Genomic DNA, 11,887 nt, shown 5'->3' on the forward strand with positions numbered 1-11,887 from the left:
CTGCCAGCTCCAGAGGTGCCCTGGGAAGACACCACGCAGGACTATGGATCTGACCCCAAACTATGTCTACCCACACAAAATGGCGGTGACAGCCATCCAAAGCATGTGACTGTGAAATTATATGGAGAAGGGGGACACCATTCATTGTGATGAGCCTCGCCCAAACCCCACCCCGAAGCTGTTTATCAAGCAATCAATAAACACACACATGCATACTGACCGCCTCCTCTCCGTACAACACTGAACTGGAGAGACTAGCCAGGGACAAACATGAAGCCCGGCCTAGCAAAGTTTAATTGCACAGTACATTAGATTGTTACCTACCATTGCTCATGAGACTTCTAAATATTTATTGAATGCACTCTCTGTGCACAGTAAGGAGTTTTAAAAGGCTGAGATCCCAGATATAAATTATAAGCAAGATGTTCTGGGTGTGATCATCAATTGAGCCTCTCAGTGTTCTAGAAGGCTTGAAAGCCTTCTCGGGAAAATGAAAAATAGAATTCCCTAGTGGCTCACATCTGTAAAGCTAGTTCCCTCAGGAGGCTCAAACCTAAGGATCTCGGTTCAAGGCGAGCTGGACAGTTAAGTCCAGGAGACTCTTATCTCCAATGAACCACCAGAAAGACAGAAGTGGAGGTGTGGCTCAAGTGGGAAGAGCACCAGCCTTGAGCAAAAAAAGCCAAGAAAGAACGCAAGGCCCGGAGTTCAAGACCCAGTACTGGTACCAAAATAAAAAAAAATAAAAAACCAACAAACCATACATATATGTGTGTGTCTACACATATCTATATGTACATATATGTATGTGTGTGCACATATATATGTGTGTGTATATATACATACACACACATATATATATATAAATGGAACTTCAAAGGTGCTAGAGTTCACATCTATGAGACCATGGCTCTTACAAAGTCGTGGGCACTTAGGAGCTCCAGTCTCAGGCAGAAATCAACATGGGTGAAAGATCAACACAAGCCCTACCTGCACCCCCCACACACACCTGCTCTCCCGTTTGACATAGTCATAAACATGGTGTTTACCGTGAGCTTTCATTGGCAACACAGGTGCTACTGTGGCTAGGTGGTAAGCAAAGACTGCACTGGGCCAACACCTCCTCCCTCCCCTCCCCTCCTCTCCCCCTTGCCTTTTCCTCCCCCCCTCCCCTCCCCTCCCTTTTTGGCCTCGGAGGCCTCGCTCACCCCTTCCTACCATAAAGCAGCAAAGCTGCAACTTAGAAGACACCTTCTGCCAGGAAGAAGGCCCTGCAGACAGGAGCCAGGCAAAGGCAGGGCAGGTCACACCTTTCCAGCCCAGTCCGCTCAGAAGCCAGGCCGCCCCTCCAGGCTGCCCCAGCCAGCGCCCCTGTCTTCCTCCTCCTTGCGCAGGGCCCCATTTCTCGGCCCAGCATCCTGGTGCTGAGCCAGCAACAGCCGAGGGGAGAGCACTGCCGCCAGCTCACCCGCCCACAGGGCGGCCCCACCCACCCTCCTTCCCGGGTGAGTCACCCCAGCCAGCAGCAACAGCTCCAGACAAGCAAAGGGTCACGCCTAAAACACGCGGGGGCCTCCCGGGCCAGGCCCCAGGTGCCAGAGGGGCTGGGGCTGGGGTCAGCTTCTCTGCCTAGCTCCTGGGGAGAGGAGGGTACCCCAAGAAGCCATTCCTGGGGGTCAAGAGGGGCTCAGCCAAATGCTTCAACCGGAACCACCTCCAAAGGAGGAGAAGCCGTTCTCTGGTAGGGGGGTCACAGGCCTGTGAGGGCGGGAGCCACTGCACCCAAAGCTAAAGGTTGGTCCTGGCGGTGCACTAATGGCTTTCGGGCCAGGTGAGATACCCAATCTGCCGTTGCTCTAGCACTGGCCCTAAGGCCTGGCCCAGCCGAGAGGGCCTCCCCGCTCGTGGATCTGGGCCGTTCAGCTCTGAGGCCCGATGTGTGGGTGCAAACGGGAGCCGTGAGAGCAAAGGCCTCTTTTCTGCATCTGGGTCCCAGTCCTCAGTCTCTTCTCCACTTCTGGGGCCTGTACCAAGCCCAGATGTTCCCAGATGTTCCTCCCACCATCCCGGTAGATCAAGCTTCGTTAGACTAAAAGGGACCTCAGAGCCCAGCTGTCCAACATGATAGACACATGTGGCTGTTCAAATGTCACCTAAGGCCAGCACACGTGTGTAGTCTAAGCTACTCAGGAGGCTGAGTCTGAGGATGGATCTCCAAAGCCAAACCCAGGCAGGAAAGTCCACGAAAGCCTTATCTCTATAACCAGCAAAAAAGCCAGAAGTGGAGCTGTGGGCTCAAGTGGTAGAGCGCTAGCCTTGGGTGAAAAATGCTATAAAGTACAAGCCCCAGCAATGGAGTGAAGAAAAGAGCGGGCTGCGTGCGGTGGCTCACGCCTGTAATCCTAGCTGCTCGGGAGGCTGAGAGCTGAGGATCGCACTTCGAAGCAACCTGAGCAGGAACGTCCGCGTGACCCTTCTCCCCAACTAACCACCAGAAAGTCAGCAGTGGAGCTGTGTGGCTCCAAGTGGTAAGAGTGCTAGCCATGAACACAAAAGCTCAGGGACAGCTCCCAGGCCTTGCATTCAAACCCTGTCACCACACACACACACACACACACACACACACACACACACACACACACAAATTAATTAGATGAAAATTTCAGTCCCCCTGTGGCTCTAGCCACACTTCAGCATGGGTACAGATTTCCCCCACTGCTGGGTTCTGTGGGTGGGAACAGGAGACTGGGAGGATGTGGGGGCTACAGCCTGGGGTGCTCCAGCCCTGTGGATCACCCAGAGGGCTCGCCCCCCTCTATGAGGAGCAGCAGCAGGGCTGGCATGGAGAAACCCAAGGCTTGGAGGAGAGAAAAGGAGGTGGTGATGACAGTCTCGCTGCAACACTTAAAGGATCCACGTACGTGACTGTGGGGACCGCATGTCACTGAGGCCAGGAACCATGGCCGAAGAATGGACCGTCCTGAAATTCAAAAACCACAAAAAGATGCATAGAGCAGCCTGGGTCTTGGGGTAACACCAAGCAGACCCAGAAGATGCGCAAGAGGCAGCCTCCTTGTCCCCCTCCCCTGGCAGAGGGTCTCCGACAGGGATGACCTCCAAGGCCGTCGGGGAGGAGGGTCCCTTCCTCCCCAGAGCCAGTATGAAGGAAGACAGCGAGGGCTAGGGCTCAGCCTAACTTCTGCAGGCAGCCAGCACCAGTGTCGAGATGACAGGAGCTCACGCTCGCTGACGGATGAGCCCAGGGGCCTCCGTTCCCGAAAGCACCAACCTTGAAGACAAGCTACACGCCAGAGGGGAGCCACGACTGTGCATCTGCACCAGCCCGGCACGGGGCAGTCCCCGAGGGCACCCAACCACCACAAAATTCCCAGCCCAGCAGCAGGAACATGAGCCAACCAGGCTTCCCGACACAAAAGACCACGCGGAGAACGCAATGACTCATGCTGCGAATGAAAGACCTCCACCACAGGGAAAGCCCCAGGTACTCCTAAGCAGGAGAAGGGGTGGGATAGGCAAAGAAAGAAGAGAGGCACACACCCAGATGGGTGCCACACTCTCATACACACTCGGCAGCCACAGCGAGGAAGAGAAAGCTCCAGAGGGAAAGAAGTGTGCTACACACACACACACACACACACACACACACACACACACACAGCGCCCCACTTCCAGCTGGGGGAAAGAGAATCCTGCAGAGCACTCTGTGTGCCAGGTTCTGTGCTGGCGACATCCAGGTGTCTTAGCCTATCTGCAAACACCACCATGATAAGAACTGATATCCTTATTTTACTTTGTTTCTGTGCTAGGACTGGAGCTTGAACTAAGAACCTGGGCACCATCCCCGAGCGTTTTCACTCAAGGCGGGCGTTCTACCACTTGAGCCACAGTGCCACGTCTCACTTTTTAAAGGTTACTTGAAGATAAAGAGAGTCACGGACGGTTTCCGCCGGGTCAGGCTTCGATGCTGGATCCTCAGATCTCAGCCTCTTGAGTGGCTAGGAGGATGGGCAGCGTGAGCCACCAATGCTTGCTTCACAGACTAACGTGGAAGATGTGGAAGCAGGCCCCAGAGGAGTGATGCCGGGGCCACAGTGCAAGCCCACAGCTCTCTGACCCCAAGCCGGAGTCTTCACTCAAGTAGAGAGATAAAGGCACAGGACAAGACACACCAGGAACCCCAGAGAAAGACGCACAGAGGACGCACAACCTGTGCTAGAGGGGAGGAGTGCAAGCTGGAAGCCAGGCACCAGGGGTCACACCTGGGACCTCGCTACCCACAGAGGCCCAGATCTGAGGCTTGAGATTTGAAGCCATCCCAGGCAGCCATGCCTACGTGACTCTTGATTTCCAGTTAACCCACAATGAGCCAGAAGTAGCCCTGTGTGGCTCAAGTGGTAGAGGGCTAGCCTTGAGCAAAACAAGCCCAGGGACAGCAACCTGGGTAGTCACAAATCCACAGGCCTTGTCCTGGGACGAACTTTTTGGTTCTGTGGTTCACTGGTGCCGGATCTTTCCCAGAACCCAGCCTCTGTCTGTCTAGATCTATCTGGGCACAGGAGCGTCCTCCCCTTCCGGGATTCAACCGGCACCAGATTTAGGCAAGAACGAGCAAGGAGAGGCAAACATCACCACTCACTAGGAGATGGGACAGCCATGACAGAGCATCCTCCCAAGGATGAAGGAGAAACAGCCTAAGCCTCCAGAAGGTCCTTCAAGGGCTGCAACTCCTAGTCTTCTGTTGGGGGCGTGGAGGGGATTGTCCTAATCGACCTGGAGACGCACACAGCTTATCTGAGCAATCCCGTCACGGTCATGACCGTACTTGTCTCTTGGCTCAGGCCTTGGGAGGCTAAGGGCAGGAGGAGCTTGAGTTCCCTTTATAAAACCACCCAGTAGGCTTTGAGGAGGCACACACCGAGACTCGGTAGCCCCATTCCCTACTCTTCACAGCCCAGAGCAGGCTACTTGTTCACATGGTACCTTTCCTACCTGAACCGGAGCTTTCCTCGGTGTGAGCTCCTGCCAGTCCAGGGCTAGGCTACCTGTGGGGGGGGGGGGGGGTGCAGAACTGGCCATGCCCACAACTCCTACCTGCACCTAATTATTTTGGCCTTCCTAACCCAGCTCTTCTCTCCCCGAGCCCTCTCACCCCCCACCCCATGCAAGGTTTTTCTGAGGGTCAACCTACAGGACAGCTCCTCGCCCGGTCCCGGTCAGTGGGCTGCTTTTTAAATGTTGTCTGTCGACGTGCGCACCAGTCCTAGGCTTGAACTCGGGACCTGAGTGCTGTCCCTTCGCTTTTTTTGTTCAAGGCTAGCACACTACCATTTTGAGCCACAGCTCCATGTCTGGCATTTGATGGTTAATTGGAGAGAAGAGCCTCTCGGACTTTCCAGCCCAGGAACCATGATTCCCAGATCTCAGCCCCCTAAGTAGCTAGGATTATAGGCTTGAGCCACCAGTTCCCGGCTCTTTTTTTTTTTTTTTTTATGTCTTTCTCTATGCCTCCCTCTCCTGACCATATATCCCCCCCTTCCTTCCAACTCACCCAGCAACCCCCAAGCCCTAAAACACTGCGTTCTTATTTCCAGCAGTGAGACAGAGCCCCTCCTCTCCTCCCTCCAGTGACAGACTCTTCTCCGTATGTAGTGCGGAAGCCCCAAACCGGCCACAGCATTAAAACACGACTCTAGGGAGGTGGGGGGGGGGGCGTGAGAAAATGTCTCTGCTTGCACTGGGGAGGGGTGTAGATGACCACTCGGAAACTGCCCTCTGCCCCACCCCGCGGGCCCAGCTCTGGAGAGGGTGCTGAGCATTTGCCCCCACACAGCCAGGCTACACCGGTACAGGGCTGCAGGATGGAGGGAGCTGCCCAATAGCCACCCCCCCCCCAGCCCACAGGACACGTAGTCCAGCCAGGATCAGCTCCAGGCACTTCCCCTTCTGCCCCCTCCCCCAGCGGCCAGAGCCTCCACTCAGGCCCCTGGGGAACCGGCAGGATGCTCCTCCCTGACAGGCGGCCTGCCATGCCGGGTGGGGCCTGCCACCCCAGGGCTGTCCTGGCCCCTCTCACAAGCATCAACTGCCACCAGCAGAGCCGCTGCCCAGGCCCCCCAAACCCCACCAGGGCTGGGCGCCAGTGGCCAGCTACTCAGGAGGCTGAGATCTGAGGATCATGGTTCAGAGCCAGCCTAGGCAGGAATGTCTGTATGACTTTCGAACTCAGGGCCTGGGCACTGTCCTGAGCTTTTGTGCTCAGCGGTATACTAGCACGCGACGACTTGAAACACAGCTTTTTGTTTGTTTGTTTGTTTGGGGTTTGTTTTTCCCCTTTATTTTTTTCTGGTTCTGGGGCTTGAGTTCAGAGCCTGGGAGTTGTCCTTGGGCTCTTTTGTTCAAGGTGCTCTACCACTTGGGCCACAGTCCCACTTCTGACTTTTGATAGTTACTCATAGATTATAAGAGTCTCAGGACTGTCCTGCCTGAGCTGGCTTCAAACTGGCGATCCTCAGCCTCCAGAGTACAGAGGGTGACAGCCATGAGCCCCTAGCGCACAGCTGGGTCCTTTGTCTTTTTTTTTTTTTTCTCTTTTTCTTTTTATTGTCAAGATGGTGGATGTTCAGAGGGGTTCCAGTTACATACTTAAGATAGTGGTATATATACATTTCTTGTCATACTTAGCTCCTTCCTCATTTTTTGAACCACAGCTTTACTTCCAGCATTTTGGGCACTTAACTGGAGATGAGTCAAGATTTTTCTGCCCCGGGGCTGGCTTCAAACCTGGATCCTCAGATCTCAGCTTCCTGAGTAGCTAGGATAACAGGCGTGAGCCAGCAGCACTCAGCTTCTGGGAGACTTTCGTCACCAATTAACCATCAAAAGACAAGAGAGAGGGGAAGTGTGGCTCAAGTGGTAGAGCATTAGCCTTGAGCCAAAAAAAAAAAAAGTGAAGGGACCTGGGAGGGGGGGCAAAGCTATGGGACAACATCCAGGCTCTGAGTTCAGGTCCTAGGACACACACACACACACACACACACACACACACACACACACACGAAGGCCGAGGTGACATATCTAGACCCACATGAAGACCTCCGTGCACAACCAACCACAGGCAATGACATCGATTTTACCCAGAGACAGAGGCTGTGGCACAGGTGGACACAAGGACCTACGGCCAGCGTGGAACAACCGCCCAGGCAACACCAATGCCACGAACCCAAGACTGCGGGAGATTCAAGCCTGGCTAGAAGACCACAGGGCCTCAGGGAGGGGAGGGGGAAGAGGGCCGGCAGCGACACGCATGCGAACGGCTCCACAGCCCCCAGGTGTACTCAGACAGGGAGGAAACTTCTAGAGATGAGGAAAGCTTGGGAGCTGGCCAGAGGGCCCAGTGGTCAAATCCAGAGGAAGGCAAGCTCCCTGGAGCAGAAGACTTGGGAGCCTCAGCACTGTCACCCTGCCGCTCAAATCAAACACTTTCTAAAGTGTCCTGGGGCCACCTCCCTTCCTCTAACCTAAGTGCGCACGACCGACCCACTCATGGCCGGCCCAGGTCCGGGCAGAGACACCAGAGACACGGGGGCGTCGGGGCTAAGTTTCCATCAGGAGTCAGACTAGCTCTCCCAGTCTGCCTCTGCCTGTCCCCAGGCAGTTCCCAAGTTCTGAAGAAGTCGCTCACCACACCCCAGTGCCCCACACCCCCCTCCACCCCCACAGCCTGGCCCCAACTCCTCTAACCAGCTCCTCAGGCTCTGAGTGCCGAGCTCTGCCAGGGCCTGCCAGCCCATTCCAAGTCGTGCAAAAGAATCCAGGCTGGCCCAAGCGGCCCCTCCACCCAGGGCCTTCCCCGGGACAGAGGTGACCCAGCCTCCCTCCCCGGGCCGTTCTCCGCCCTGGACCAACGCAGGCTTTCTCCCTCCTCTGGTCCCCAAGGTGGTTCTCCCTCTCTGTCTCTCTCCTGTCTCTCTTCTCTGTCTGTCTCTCTCCCTCTCTTTCTCATTCTGGACCTGCGTTGCTGTGAACCTCCATACTGGTGACACTAAGCCCCACACGGCACGTGGCTCTCCCGTCCTTCTTCTCTGACTTTTGCGTAACCTCTTAGGAAGAGGCCTGGCCTGTGTGTGTGTGTGTGTGTGTGTGTGTAATTGTGGGGGGAAAGCAAGAGCTTTGGAGAAAAGCTCGTCTCCCAACCCTCATCCTCTACCCCCACCCCCAGGCCCTGTGTCCTTCGCGAACATTGTGTGTATGTGTGTGTGTGCGTACTTGTATGCACACGTGCACCTACACATGCACATGCATGTGCTTCACTGGAGCTTGAACTCGGGGCCTCAAGTTCTCACTGGCTTTTTTTTTTCTTTTTGCCAGTCCTGGGGCAGAACGGCTCCACTTCTGGTTTTGAGTGGTTAACTGGAGGTAAAAGTCTCACAGGCCTGGCTGCCCACTCTGGCTTTCAACTCCGATCCTCACATCTCAGCCTCCGGAATAGCTAGAATTACAGGCTGTTGCTTTACCATTTGAGCCACAGCTCCATTTCTGGGGTTTTTTTTGGTTTTTTGTCTGGTGATTAGTTGGAGATGAGAGTCCCTGAGATTTGCCTGCCTGGGCTCAAGCAGAGATCCTCAAATCTCAGCCTGAGGAGTAGATTTTAGGCATGAGCCACCAGCGCCCAGCTTCCCTTGACGAACTTGACTTCCAAAGTCTCTGTTCCTTTGCACCCTCCTTCATCCCACAGTTCACAGCATAGAAGAAGGATGTACCCTCTAAACTGGGGGAGGGGGGGCTCCCTTCCCGGGGTCTGCACACTCTACTGGGCCAGGACTTAACCCAGTAGACCCTCAGGCGGGAGGAGAAGACAGGCACCCCACTCAACAAGAGAAAGGAAGGTGCCACACCCTACCTCAGGGACTTCCCTCCCCAGGCGGGACCTAGGCCAGTTCGACTCACTTAACTTGCACAAAGGCCCTTAAATGCCTTACAAGTCATCTCCGACCTCCCCCTCCCCACCTTCACCGAACAGAACATCACCCTGCTGGGTCACAGGGTCCCACCGCCAAACCCACCCAAAATCTATCACGTGCGGACTTCAGGGTGGGGGGCACGAGTAGTGAAGCGCACCTCTAAAATGCGCAAGTTATCTCCATGGCCCCTCCCCAGATCACGACTACACTGGGCGGCGACGGGCAGGCTCCCCCAGCACCACGAGGGCTGCAGCGGCCGCGGGGACCACACCCTGCCAAGCGCACGCCCGAGGCACGCGGATCCCCGGGGTCCCCCCTCCCCACCCCACCCCCGTGTCACACCGTGCACCCAAGCCGCAGCGGCCCCGACCTGGTGGTGGTCGCAGCTCATAACTGTGAGATGCAAAAAACAGGGTGGGGGGGGGGGTGACAGCTAATCCCGCTCCTTCCAGATCAGCACCCCCACATGTAGGCCGTGGCACCGCAGGGGCCCGGCGAGGGGCAGCGCGGGCCCCCTCCCGGCCCGGGAAAGCCTTACATAACACGGGGCTCTCTGCACACACCCAGGGCGCGCGGCCCTCGCCGGGGCTGCGGGCGAGCGCGCAAGGGCGGAGGGGCGGAGGGGCCGCCGCGGGACCCCCGCCCAGGCCGGCCACGGCCCCGGGCCCCTCCGCCCACACGCAGCCCCTCTCCCGCTCCCCTTTGCCCCCCGCCACTCCTCCCCGAGTTCTGGTTTGAATTAGTCACCGGCTCCAACCACCGCATTCCTCAGGCTGCTGGCGCCCGGCCAGGGCGCAGGGGCGGGGGGGGGGGGGTCCCCGCCCGGACGAGTTTGGGAGAAGGGGGGAAGCGCCGCCTCTAAGAGGGAAAGGGGTGGCTCTGGAGGGGGCTGTCCGTCGGCCCAGCACCCCCTCCCCGCCCACCCCAGCGCAGGAATCTCGCTAATGACGTCCCCGCCCCCACCCGTCCCCGTCCCGCAGGGGCGCGCGGTGGAGGAAGAAGGGGGAACACGCGGAGGGGCAAGACCAGGGCGGGGCCGCTGGAGGGGGAGCGAGGGGGGCCAGAAAGGGAGCGGCTCGGGGTACAGAACAGGGTGGGGCCGGCAGGGCTCTGGACGCGAAGTCAGGGGCGGAGGCGCGGGGAGCGCGGAAAGACAGCGGAGGCGGCGCGGGGCGCGGGGCGCAGGGGCGCGGGGCGCAGGGGCTGCAGCGCTCGGGGGTGCAGGGAGGGGCCCGGGAACTGCCGCGGCGTTTTCAGAAAACTTATCCAGTAAACATCGAATTGAAACCGAGCAGCGCGCGGAGCCACCGCCCCGGGGTGGGGGGGAGCGAGCGAGGGACAGGGAGCGGGGGAGATCGGGGGGGTCGGAGCCCGGAACCGGGCGCCCTGCCGTGCACTCGGGACAGCCCCCCGCCCTCGAGGGGAGGACGGAGCTCGAGCCGCACACACGATCGCTTCGGCGCGATTTTCCAACTTTGCCCAACTTGCGCCCCAACTCTGGAGACCGAGCGCCCCCGGTGAGACGCGGCGCGTCTCTGTCCCCGCCCGCCCGGCGTCCCGGGGCTCCGCTCACGGGGACGGGAACCCCAGTGCGCCCCACGGAGGCTCCGCCGCCCGTGCCCCGCGCGCGCTCCCCAGCGCCCCGGCCCCGCCGCCCGCGCCCGGCCCCTACCTGTGCGCTCAGCCCCGGGGCACTGCCATAGCCAGCGCGGGGCCCGGGCTGGCGGTGCGGCGGCGGCGGCGGGCGGCGGCGAGCCCCGGTCGGGGCGGGTCCGGCAGGGCTGGGCAGCAAGGTCCCCGCGGCAGCGCAGCTCCGAGTGGCCGGGCCCCCGAGCGCGGAGGCGGCTCTTGTAACTCCGGCTGGGGCGGGCGGGTCTGCCCCGAGCTGTGGGGAGAGGGCGGGGCCGGGCGGGGCCCGAGCTCGGGCCGGGACCAGCCAGCGGGGCCGACTCGGAGGCTACCCGGGGAGGGGGCTGTGGCTTTGGGGGGGGGGGGCTGCTGAGAAGCGGCGCAGGAGCCATCGGACCGTCCCCTTCCCCTCGCCTTATCCCATCGGTTGCCCCCTGGCCTGTTCCAGGCCTGGGTCCACCCCACCCCACCCCACGTAGCTGCTCCGAGTGGTTTCAGGGACCAGAAATTCCTGGAAGCACTCCGGGGCCCAAGCGCGCAGCCGCCACCCATTTTGCGGGGAGGGTCCGGAGGTTCGGGCGGCGGATTCCGACTGCACAGCCCGACCGTGGGCTGGAGCCTTTTCTCGTGCTAGGCTACACATGAACCCAGGCCCCAGGCTCCCCGCCGCTTCCCAAGTTCCAGTTCCATCTTTCTTGGCCCCCAACCCGGCTCATCCCCTCCCACTTCGGAAACCTCTCCAGGAGACCCCGGTCCCCGTGCCCCCTGGTGCAGCCAACGCCCCTAGCCATGGCACACGTCCTTGGAGGAGCCGTGGGCCCCCCACCAATGTAGTCTCCTCCTGAACTGCAGCTTCTCCTCTGTTCTCGCTCCTTCTGGCGCCCCTCTCCCCCCCCCCCCCTTCTCCACCTCTCCACTCGCCCGGGACGCGTCGCCCACTTTACAGACATTTCCCACAGCGACTTCTAACCACATGGAGAGTTTTATTAAACGTTTAATGATGGGGTGCAAGGCCCTTCAAGCTACACCCTCTCTGCAGCCCCTGCTTTTCTTCCCTTCCCTGGGTCCTCTTGCCCCCCCCCCTCCCTCAAAGGTGGCCATTCACTACCCACTCCACCAATTTCCCCTTCCTTCCGAAATGCTGGAGAAGAGAGAGTTCGGGCTGGGCAGCTGAGGCCTTGGCACGAGGCTCGGAGCGCCCTCTTTGTCGCAAGATCATGAGTGGGCTGGGGTTGAGACCAGCTCAGCCCTGTCCTCTGAAATGGCAAACATGTTTA

At 58.9% G+C, this 11,887-nt stretch overlaps 1 protein-coding gene across 1 annotated transcript in view; it reads right to left on the reverse strand.

Annotated features, from left to right (window-relative positions):
- Positions 1-10,814, reverse strand: part of Ahnak (AHNAK nucleoprotein) — a 31,408-nt gene extending 20,594 nt beyond the window's left edge. The window contains 1 exon segment of the mRNA XM_048360799.1: positions 10,654-10,814. The gene's annotated coding sequence lies outside the window, so the exon portion shown is untranslated.
- Positions 10,815-11,887: the final 1,073 nt, after the last annotated feature.

This window comes from Perognathus longimembris, chromosome 13, assembly GCF_023159225.1.
Source record: "Perognathus longimembris pacificus isolate PPM17 chromosome 13, ASM2315922v1, whole genome shotgun sequence".
Lineage (NCBI taxonomy): Eukaryota > Metazoa > Chordata > Mammalia > Rodentia > Heteromyidae > Perognathus > Perognathus longimembris.